Source organism: Protobothrops mucrosquamatus, unplaced genomic scaffold (genome assembly GCF_001527695.2).
Source record: "Protobothrops mucrosquamatus isolate PMUCROS unplaced genomic scaffold, P.Mucros_1.0 scaffold_48, whole genome shotgun sequence".
NCBI lineage: Eukaryota > Metazoa > Chordata > Lepidosauria > Squamata > Viperidae > Protobothrops > Protobothrops mucrosquamatus.
The window spans coordinates 74,359-85,858 of NW_015386124.1; the positions used below are offsets into that span (position 1 = coordinate 74,359).

The 11,500-nt window shown below is 38.7% G+C and overlaps 1 protein-coding gene across 1 annotated transcript in view; it reads right to left on the reverse strand.

The window, feature by feature from the left end:
- Positions 1–11,500, reverse strand: part of PTPRG (protein tyrosine phosphatase receptor type G) — a 100,485-nt gene that overhangs the window by 52,451 nt on the left and 36,534 nt on the right. The window lies entirely within an intron of this gene.

Genomic DNA, 11,500 nt, shown 5'->3' on the forward strand with positions numbered 1-11,500 from the left:
TGAGAGAATAGATAGCATCTAAAACTGACACTGAGGATCTTCAGTCCTTCAGAAAGTTGCCAACTTTCAAAAACCTAACACAAAACTTCACCTCATTTCTCACGGAGCCCGTCCTCTTCCTCTACGCTGTACTTCCTAGGAAACGAGACCATGCTCAGCAAACCCAACTTTGCTCATAAGCAAGGTTCCCCCAGCCCTGAAAATGATTCTGAGGGCAACTCCGATGCCGCAACCCACCACACCCACCAAAGAGCCCAAACCTGAACGAAGGAGCCCCGTCCGACCAAGGCGTTTCGCTGCCGTCTTTACCTGTACTTAATGCAAAGCAGTGAGCATAAGCTGGTCATCATGGAGAAGGCACTGAGAAGGAGAGCATCCAGGGCTCCACTGAGCCTCTGCATGGTGATGCTCAGCAAGACACGGTTTTCCAGCAGCAGCGTCACTGCTTGGTGCTGCCTTAATGAGCTGCTTGCAGCTGGAAGTGAATATTTAATGAGCCTTTGCTCAGCAGGAGCTGCTCTTGTGACGGGAGACAAGAGGGCTACTCTCAGCTGTTAGGAGCTCTTTGCCAAAACCTCGACAGAGCAGAGATCCCCTCTTCCTGGTCAGTTTGAAAACAAAAACAAAAAAAATAACTTCTGCACTTCTGGGCAGAAAGCTTGCAACATCACCCGGGTTAAGTTTCCACGACAAGCAGAGGGCTGCTTTTTTTGCTGGTAAATGTTTGCAAAAGCATTCTCTGCTGGCCGGCTCGCTTTCTGGAATTAGGGCCAAGCCGAACAGCCCACCACCATCCCGTCCACTCTTGCTGACACGGCCAAAGCAATTTCTATGGCCATTTGTTTGTAGCCCGGAGTTACATAGTAGAACACTTTGAAAAGAAAGGAGGGTTAAAAAACCCACAACACAACTCACAGCAGCTTTCAAAGGCCAAGGGAAACACTTAGAAGAGTTTGTGTAAGTTTGAATTGCGCTGACATCCAATCCGAGGCTGTCAGATCAAGATGTGGGCATAGTGGAATTCTGGTAGCATTGTTGGGTTAACTTGAGCCCTTCTCTCACTCCATGTATTTATTTGACTGACTGCCCCCTCCGCCTCAGTTCCCAGCCCAATGCAGGCATCTCATGTGCAGCTTTAGCCCATGTGAAGAAAAAGTGCCAATGAAGAGCTGTGGGACTGGAGCCTTAATATCCAAAGTTAATTTTGGAAAAGGAAGAGAATGCAGTCTTTCTAACACCTTGCTCCTAGAGCCATGCACTATGAATTAAGCAGGAAAAAAGGTTTTACAAAGATACTTTCACCCCCAATTAATTTTACAGTGATAAAGGAATTAAAGTTCATCACTAAACAAATTAAAGGCTAGTTATTGTGGTCAGCTTAACTTTAATTTTTTTTAAAAACAAATAACTTATTTATTTATATATCAAATTTGAAAACCACCCATCCCCCTCACAGAGCAACTCTGGGCAGTGTACAATGAAAACATAAAAAGCACACAATCCTATCTAAATAATATATTATTAAGCCTTTAAAACAGGAATAAACTAATTAAAATTGAAAGTTGAAAAAGAGTGGAAGGACCTTCAAGGCACTAGTCAATCTCACAGCTCTGTGCTCCTTATCCATCAGATTAATAGCTCTCTCTCTCTCTCTCTCTCTCTCTCTCTCTCTCTCTCTCTCTCTCTCTCTCTCTCTCCCCCTCCCTCCCTCCCTCTCTCCCTCCCACTATATACGTGGTATATCTGTCCTAACAACACTCTTATAATAAAGATTGGGTGGAAATGACTATGCCACCCACTTTGAAAGATGGCTGTGTATGGACTGGAACCCAGGTTTCCCAGGTTAACGATTGATGCTCTATTCATTATACCACACAGACTTCCAGGACTATCAAAATAGGGACATCTGGCAATCCCAATTGCTGTGCACTTATGGCACTAGATAAATAATGAAAGCAACGGCCGCTGCCTCTATAGAACTGCTGAATCAATATGCAGCCACTGGAGGCTTCACTCGAAGCAAATCATTGCTTCTCTCTTTTGGCAAGTATATTTTCTGGTTGTGTAACCTATAGAACCAAACCTTCCTATAGAAACGAGTTTCTCTTTCTTGAACAGCTTGACTGCTCTTTTTTCTCCCTTCTGTGGAAAGAAGTACTTGGCTTCTATTTGGTCTGCCTTTATTTTAGACTGAACACCCTGGGGGCGCAAAGGGGCATAAATCAGTCACAGTAAAGGAAAGGTTATGAATATGGATCAGGCAGAAGGCGCCGGTATTTCATGCATTCTGGAGTTTCTCTTCTGAGTGAAGAAAATCCATAGAGGATAGCCTCAAGTATTGTTTTTTTTTTCTTCTAGTGGAGAGAAAGAAAAGGAAAAAGAGAACCCTGCACACAGTTCCCCTTCCTAAAGTACTCTGTGCAAAAATAATTATATTTACCAAACAAAAGACAACTCTGCATGTATTTATGCTGAACAAGTATAGGAGGATAAATATAATTTAATAAACAGAAGGTACATTAGACCAGCCTGGTTTAGTTCTCTGCTCTCAGAAAAATCAGCACCCTACATTCTAATCCACTGAAATAGGCTGCATCTAATTTTGATTATGGGTTTACAGGAAGATTACAGGATTCTGATATTTTTTATTAGACTAATAAGAAAAGCAAAGTTTACCTGCCACAGAGATAGCAAATAGCTTTTTACAGTGGATGTCATGGAGAACAAAGGGAGTAAGAGAATACCTACACGTTTGAGGGAGCAACTCTGATTTTATGTTGATATAAAATATTGAAACATCCTTATAATTATTAGACATGTTTTCATTAGAATTGATATCCAGATGATCTCTAGGACCAATGGGTTGTTTGCCAGTGATCTGGCAATGGCTACATGATTCAGCTTAGATTTAGCCAAGGTGCTCACACTGTATATTTAGTAAAAACCAAATCGCTCTAATTGCTTCAGGCCATCAATTCTAAGCAGACACCCAGCAATGCCCAGCAGATTTGGAGCTAACAGTGGTTAGTGTTCCATGTGCATAATTTGCTGTGTAAGTCTAAATAATATTTTATAAACTTACTTTGCCTAAGGTTACAAACTATGCTACACAGTTAACTACAGTTATTAAAGCAATAGATAAAGATAAAAAATAGGGAAGACCATAGAGATACAAGAAGCTGCTGGACACTGAATCAGAATTTTGGCTGAGAACTGTCAACTCTGAATGAGGGCACAGGGCTAGGTAAAAATCTTTCCCACTCCTGCTTAGTGATGTACAGAATTGATCCTGGGCCCCAAGAATAAGGGATTTGTAGCCACGATATGGCAAATGGATACTATTATATACTGCTGGAAAAATGTTTCTGCAATAATTTTAAAAATTTTAAAAATGTACTGCAGGAGAATAATTATAATATTTGAATTTTCTGATTACACAATTAGGACTTAGTTTATATAAAAAAACGGCCAAATTTAGGGTTATAATGTACAATGAATGTAAATGTCTCTCCCCATTTTTGTTGCTTTAAACAAAGGCAGCTTCCTCTCTGTTGGCAGATCATTATGCCAATTCTGCACACCTACGTAACTGTTATTAGGAAATAACTTTCTAATATTCTGGAGAATGGAGCTTTATCGCAAAATCCAAGAATAGTCAGGTTGTCAGATCTCTGTAATAACAAAGACTGAAAAAAATTGGTTTTTCATCAAATATTGTAGTTTCTGAGTTACTATTGCCAAAAACTATAAGGATGAACATTTTACCCTGGAGTTTCAAAGTACAATACCTTATTTATCAGGTATTACTGTACCAAAGCGCCGGGTGAAACTTCATTGATATTCATTGATGTAGGTCAGGGGTCTTCAAACGTGGCCCTTTTATGACTTGTGGACTTCAACTCCCAGAATTCCTGCCTGGGCTGAGGAATTCTGGTAGCTGAAGTCCACAGGTCATAAAAGGGTCAAGTTTGAAGATCCCTGATATAGGTCCAAGAAAGAAAAATAGGAAGAAACGAAGCATATGTAGTTATCCCCATCATACCGTTGCTTTCAGTGTAAGCAACAATATGAAAAGGGACAAAAAGGAGTAAGAATAAAGTAATAAAGGCGGGATAAAAATCTAATAAATAACTGACTGATAAAATAAATGAAGGATATAAAATATGAAAGATAAGAGGAAATATGTACACGAACACCATTCACTATGCCTGTTTATACTTTTCTGTCTTCACAAGGACATACATTAATGTATACACTGCCTTTTTTTCTTCCTATATTAATATACTGTAAGAAATATTCATTTGCCACATCTATAATACACTATCTTAGTGATTTTGGATTTGTTATGTGAGACTGCACCAATTAAGTATTTGTAAAATAAATTAAATTTTGTGACTTTATTAGTTTCAAATGTAGCTGCATTATGGAGCATTTGTATATTTCAGATTCTATGTTCTTATATTATGTATTGAATTTGTTTAATCTTCTTAAAAGCTGTTTTGAGAGTAATTTGGAAAAGCAGCAACAGAATTTTATGGTCATGGACACCAGATTATGGAAGTCTTGTTACAAAGTTACACAACTGAAGAAATATTTTTTGGATTTTATAATTACAGTGGCATTCTACATTTCCAGAATAATTCATAAAGCCCACATATTTTCTATGAATCATTGAGAACTCTGTTGTCTTTGAAAGAAAACAGTGTGTTCCCTCAAGCAGATCCATCATTCTGTTTCAACCACCATCCCTATCTCCATATGCTTTATTTCTGGCCGACTTTCCTCAGGGAATAGTAACTTTGTGAGATCTCAGACATTAGGCAGGCCACTGTGCATAGAAGCAAAATAATATACTCATATATGTACATGTCAATGGGACAAAACTTTGAGATTTAAACCCTACTGAACAAGAATGAGAGGGATGCACACAAAACAGAATTATTGCCTGGAAGAAAACTGATTAAAAAAATTGTCAGGTAATTTCTCAGGAGCTGTTGTGAATTGGTGGATCTACAATTCTTTAAAAATCCAGAAGCATGCTTCTTTAGTCAAAATAGTTTAAAATTCTTTTTTTTAGAAAGATGGGAAGCTTTGATTTGTTTTGCATATCACTGAAGTTCAGCTTTACTATTCAAATGTTTTTAAGTAAGCTACGCTAAGGAATCATTCTTAAATATAAGATCTCCTTCACACATTTGGAAAATCAGAATGGTGATTCATCTGTACACCTGGTTTTTTTTAGATTACATACTTTGTTGTGCAAAGCTGTGTGTGAGTATGCCTTGGTATCACATTACTGAGGAGCTCAATAATTGTGTCTTGAATTTTTCTGTTGATATTATGCAGTCAAGAATCATTTTTCTTTTCCTCTGGAAAAAAACAGCAAAGATTGGAGGTAATGTTGCATTTAGTTTTCTGCCTCCCTCAAACTAGTAGCTTTTGGCTTGAATGCCAAACATGCTGGCCTCATTTGAAGGAAAAGAGGTGGAATTTGTACCTGAATTTAACCTTGCAACGTTGGAGACAAATGGATCCACTAGGTACAGTGAGGAATTTTTTTTTTTAAATTCCCTATCATTTGAAACGCTGTAGCCTGAGCACTATATAACCCAGATCAAAAGGGTGGACTTAATAACTTTGAGAGCTGTGAAATAATATCTCCTCTCTCTGAAATAGTTGAAGATTGTTGAAAAGTTTTATCAAAAGTTTCTGTTTGGGAATTTTCTGGAAAATTCAGTGCCAGCATAGTCTTGAGAGTGAGAAATCTTGAGATTCGTACAGAAGAGGTTGCAATTCCTCTTGCCAAGAAAGAAGATAATTTGGGGATTTACAGAACCTGCATTCTTGTCCTTGAGTTTCTACAGTTGTACAAAAACGTGGTTGTCCTAAAAGTGTAAGTAACACTTTTTGTGTTCTGATTTTATTGAGGACATCAAAAAATCATATTTAGAAAAACTGCATTCCAAAGGAAGAAAATATACAAGAAGTTAGAGGGATGAACAATCTAGTGGTTAAAGCACAAAGTTAGAAGCCAGGAAACTCTGAATTCTAGTCCTGCCTTAGCCATGAAAGCTGGCTGGGTGACTTTGGGCCAGTCACTCTTTCTCAGCCCATCTCACCCTACAAGGTTGTTGTTACGGGAAAAATAGGAGGAAGGAGTAATAGGTATGCTTGTCACCTTGAGATATTTATAAAAATAATAAAGGTAGAATAAAAATGAAATAAGGAAAATAAGGAAAATAAGGGACAGCCCAGATATTTTCAGGCAGACAATGCCTCAGTGCAAAAAAACATTTCTGTGATGTTGTGTAGAGCTTAAACTCAGAAACCAAGAGAAACATGAGACAGAAAACTAAGCCAGTAAACATCCTTTAAAATCACACAATTAAAATCATGTGGAGAACAAGGTGGAGTTACAGCAAAAAGAATAAGTGAGGGAGTTAGCGGTGGTCCTTGGAACTCAGTTACAGGAAGACAAAGAACCATCGCTCTCCTGTTTATCTGTTTAAATCTTGGAATTAATTGTCTGCAGAGCAGCACTTCATTATCATATATGCTGCTGATGACATAATATACTGTATACTCCCCCCCTCCTGTGTAGCAAACAACCTTGCAGTTAAAACATTTGCTCTTCTTCAGTTCTGTCACAGCATCAAAGCTGGCAGCAGATCTTCAGGAGACTTCCTCCACCAGAAAAGCATGAATGACGTGTATCAACTACAATCTACCATCAAGCAAAAAAATGTTAATTTTAGGTGAAAAATGGCTAGTGGATGGTGCCTAAAGATGACACTTGCTTACCACCGAAAAGCATTTGATAGGATTATAGGTCACTGGTTTTTATGAGCAAATCATGTGGGCTCTCGTAATTATGAAGCCAGCAGAGAGAAAACTCCCATGAGCAAATGCTGAAAAGAAATGAATAGCTAGCTTGCCTGGGTGACACTAGGCTCCTCTGGGACAGCATCTGACTTCCCATTCATACGGGACATAATGGGGCAAAAAAGGTAACTCTCTAGACAACTTCTGCTTCAAGGATTCCATTTAAAGTCTCCTAAGGTGACGAATGATCCAGTGAATAGTAGAATGAATTACAGCAGGCACAGCAAAGCAGCTGTAGGTGCGAATTATTTCTTAGAATGAAGACTATAAAGTACATATAAACCCCTTCGAATCAAATCCTTAGATTGTGCATACCTTGCTCTGAACAAGGTAACTAACCATCCAACCTCTTATTCTGATCCCATTCCTCTAGATGTGCTTCTATTACATTGGGAAGAATGCCAGACATTATAGAGGGATCTATAAAGACTGGTTTTGATAAGAAGGCACACAGTCTCCTCTGTGGTCAGACCTCTGTGGATACCGACTGATGGATACCGACTGATGGAAGCTTTTCATGATTTTAGCCAAGGTCTTTTCCTCTTAGTATTGCCAGGAACTGAACCTGAGGCTTTTGCATAGAATCCAAAGTGTTATAGCTCTCTGAAACTGGAACTAGAATATCTTCCCATACAAGTTTGCTCATCAACATTGCTCACTGCACCAGAATTAATTGCAGGTGAACAAGCAAAAGATCTGAGATCTGATTATGGAGAACACAGTACTTATACAGGTAATCTTTGACTTACAACCACACTCTGCACCAGAATTTCCATTGTTAGGTAAACCTCGCTTGATTCTACGACCTTTTTTGCCATGGTTGTTAAGTGAAACAGTACAGTTATAAAGTGAATCACAGAGTTGTTGAGCGAATCTGGCTTCTCCTATAGACTTGCTTTTTGGAAGATGGCTGGGAAAGTTATAAATGGCGATCACATGACACATCATAACATGTGATGCAATGCAAGGCACCGGAATTTAGATCATGCGTCCCAAGGGATGCTTCAATAATTGTAACTGCATGAACAGGTTGTAAGTCTGTTTTTTTTCCAGTGCCATTGTAACTTTGAACAGTCACTAAACGAATGGTTGTAAGTCAAGGACTACCAGTAAAGCTAATTCTGCAGCCATTTTATTTATACCTCGGAACGTCTGATAAATATTCTCACTATGCAAAATTGCATTATTTCAGCCAACTGAATCGTTAGGAAAAGTATATTTTATGTTTTTCTTCAAATCAAATCATTTTTATATTATGAAACATATTGAGCCCACTATTTTTTTCACAGAATAAAAACGGTGATTCCTGAAATTAGTAGAAAAAATTCTCATGGAAAAGAAAGTTTGGGAAAAGATGGATGGGGACATGTTGGGATTCTAACTGCCCAGGAAATGCTCATCAGTTGGATAAATGTTTTTCAACAGTTCTAATGTGATTCAACATTTAAAGTAACATACAATCTTTCCAAAACATGTACTGCTATTCTTTTATTATTGCTATGTCATCTTCCTTTATTCTCATAATACTAGAAATTATGAAATTGGCAAAAAGTTCTGAACAGGATATATCATACTGAATTAGCTTCTGGAATGCAGAACCATTAGCTTTAGAGCCTTAAAATAATAGGTACATTCTGCGAAGAATGTAAATATCAGGGTCTGTTTAACCGCTCAGAGAAGCTCCATGTTCCAAGTCAGTACAGTATAACTTTGATTTCAGAACTGTAGTCAAGATGGCTTATTACTCAGTGTTCTTTATAATCTTCCAAGCTTTCTAGCAGGAATTCCCAGAATTGTAATTCCAACACATTTGAAAAAAAAAAAAAAAGTAGGAAAAGAGAGCCTTCACCATAATATCACAAGATTCATACTGGTCTATTAAAATCAGTTTCACCTGCAGGTTTTCCCAGGGCTTTTTTTCTCGGAGAAAAGGTGGCGGAACTCAAACCTGGCCACGCCCTCATCAAACCCTAGGACCGCCCCTTTAGAGAACAGGAATGCAAGTAAAATTTGGGAGGGGCTATTTCCGGTGTGGGAGGGGCTATTTCCGGTGCGGCCGGCCCGGAAAAAGGTGCCGGAACGCGGTTCCGCCGCGTTCCGGCTGAAAAAAAGCCCTGGGTTTTCCTATGAAAGGTGTTGGCCAGGAAGTTAATAATTTATATTAATTGAAGATGAGAATATGCTGCATACATATCCCCATCCAATGTATTAAATTGATATCAAAGAAACAATACTTCTTAAAATTAGGACTAATGCAAATAAATGGTTTTCCATAATTCAATTGTTCTAAAAACCTGCACTGTTTGGGCTAAAAAGGAATTTTTGTAGGCCAAGCAGGAAAGAAATCCTCTATTACAAAAACCGAAAGAATGCCCCATACGTTTGCATGGACTGCATAAGAACATGGTGGTGATAGGTTAAGACCTTTCCTCTTTTTTTCTAACAATATCCCTTGAGGATGGCAAGGACAATTGTGAAAGCTAATTTGGAATGACTTAATAACCTTGAATAGCAAGTAATTGCAGTTTTTGTGACCTCTGACAGCTAGAAGAATGAGATGCCCTCACTATATTTTAATCAATTCTTTGAGCATCTGTGCGACACTCGGCAGTGAATGAAAGAGTTTACAAAAGAAATTAGGGGGTGTTCCCCATCCTATACATTATCAAACTAGTGAAGGATTTCTTTTTAATTTTTTAAACGTTTTCTTTATTTTAAAACCGCTTTTAGAAAGAGGACCAGGTTGCTAAATGAACATCTGCCGTAACCTAACCTAAATTTATCAGTAAGCCTAAATGATTTCATGAACGGCTTTAGAGTTTAAATATAAGCGTTAAGTCAGGCCTGGGTATCTTGGGACCTTCAGAGTAATTTCAAGATGTCTATGCAAGTGTAAATGTCTATGTAAGAGATTGGCTCAAGCTTCTGAGAAGAATTACCTGCTCTTCCTGCACTGAGAGAGAAAAGGGAGGATCAGAGGGAAAATGTTAACTCCACCCATTTTGACTCTAGGTCCACCCACAGCTTGCTTAAGCTTGGACCCATCGCATGGCTCGCAATGGATAAAGTCTAAAGGAACTGAGAAGAAATATTGCCCACTGGTCTCGTTTTAGCACTTTTATTTATTTATCTATCCCAATAAATGACCGGAAATAACAGGAATATATGTCTCAGAATGAGGAAGGTGTTAAATGCAACATCAAGAAAGGGCAAAATACCACTAATATTTTGGTGGCAGAAGTGGAGGAACTTGGATTGACAGGAAGGTTTTGGACTGAATAAATTCCATAATGCTAAGGGTAGATTAATGGAGTTCTCTGAGGAGGAATCCTTGTTTATTGCCAACCCCTGCTTTGAGCAACATAAACACAGATTTTCCACATGGATTACTATTCAGTGCCTATATCATTGAACTGTGATGACTCATGGGATGTTCTTTTGTCCTCTGCTTTATTTAACATCTAATAAAACTGCTAGAGGGAAATCATTCAGAGCTTTAGAGGAGGGATGCCTTCAGGATGATCAAACTCCAAGGAAGTCAACAGTAACTTTGAACTGTTGTCCAATTTTGATATTGGGCTGGCTGAGTGACAGCCACTGAAATTAAATTTAGTCAAGGCAATGGGGCATGGGTACAGAGAGAGCAGAACTTAGAGATAGAGATAGTCTGTTTGGGGTGAGGTGGCACTCCCCAGGAAAGCACAAGTGTGTGGGAAGTGCTTCTTCATTCCCAGTGGCCACTGGCTTTGCAGGTGGCAGCTGTGACGAGGAACATGTTTGCATTACTGTAGCCACTGACTTAAAAATTATCCACCATCTCCAATGCCTTGGTTACAAGCCACCATGAACACTATAATGGGCACAACTAGTGCAAAGTTTAGCCAGGCTGCAAAGTAAGAAAAAGGGAAGCAATTACATAATACTTGTACTGAAAGTTGTCTATTGGGCACTGCAAATTGTCTCCAGTTATGTAGTTCAGAAAATGAAAGTACCACAGGCACTCATGCATTTTCTTTTTGGATTACTGCAATGGACACAACATGGGGTTGCCCTTGAAGAACATCTGGAAGCTGCAATTGATCCAGAAAATGATGGCATGAACTACTATGGATGTGCTTAAGTATACCCAGATTACACCTTTGCTTCGTAAATTGCATTTGCTCCCAATAGCATTCCAGATGAAATTAAGGGTGCTGGTTGTCACCTATGAAACCCTACATGGCTATCTTTGACTCTCTTCTATCAGGTATAACAGGACACTCCCATCTATTAAAGAATACCAAGGTCCAAAAAGCCAAAAAAGAATCTATGAGCAAGTGTATAAACACTTGTGAAGATATTAGAGATGTGTTGTAGATACAGTTGCAAGAAAAAGTATGTGAACCCCTTGGGATAACGTGGAGTTTTGCATGAATTGGCCATAAAATGTGCTCTGAACGTCATCTAAGTCACAACAATAGAAAAACACAGTCTGCTGAAAATAATAATACACAAACATTACATGTTGCCATGGTTTAATTGAACATAACATGTAAACATTCACAGTGCAGGGAGGAAAAAGTATGTGAACCGTTGGACTTAATAACTGGTTGACCCTCCTTTGGCAGCAATAACCTCA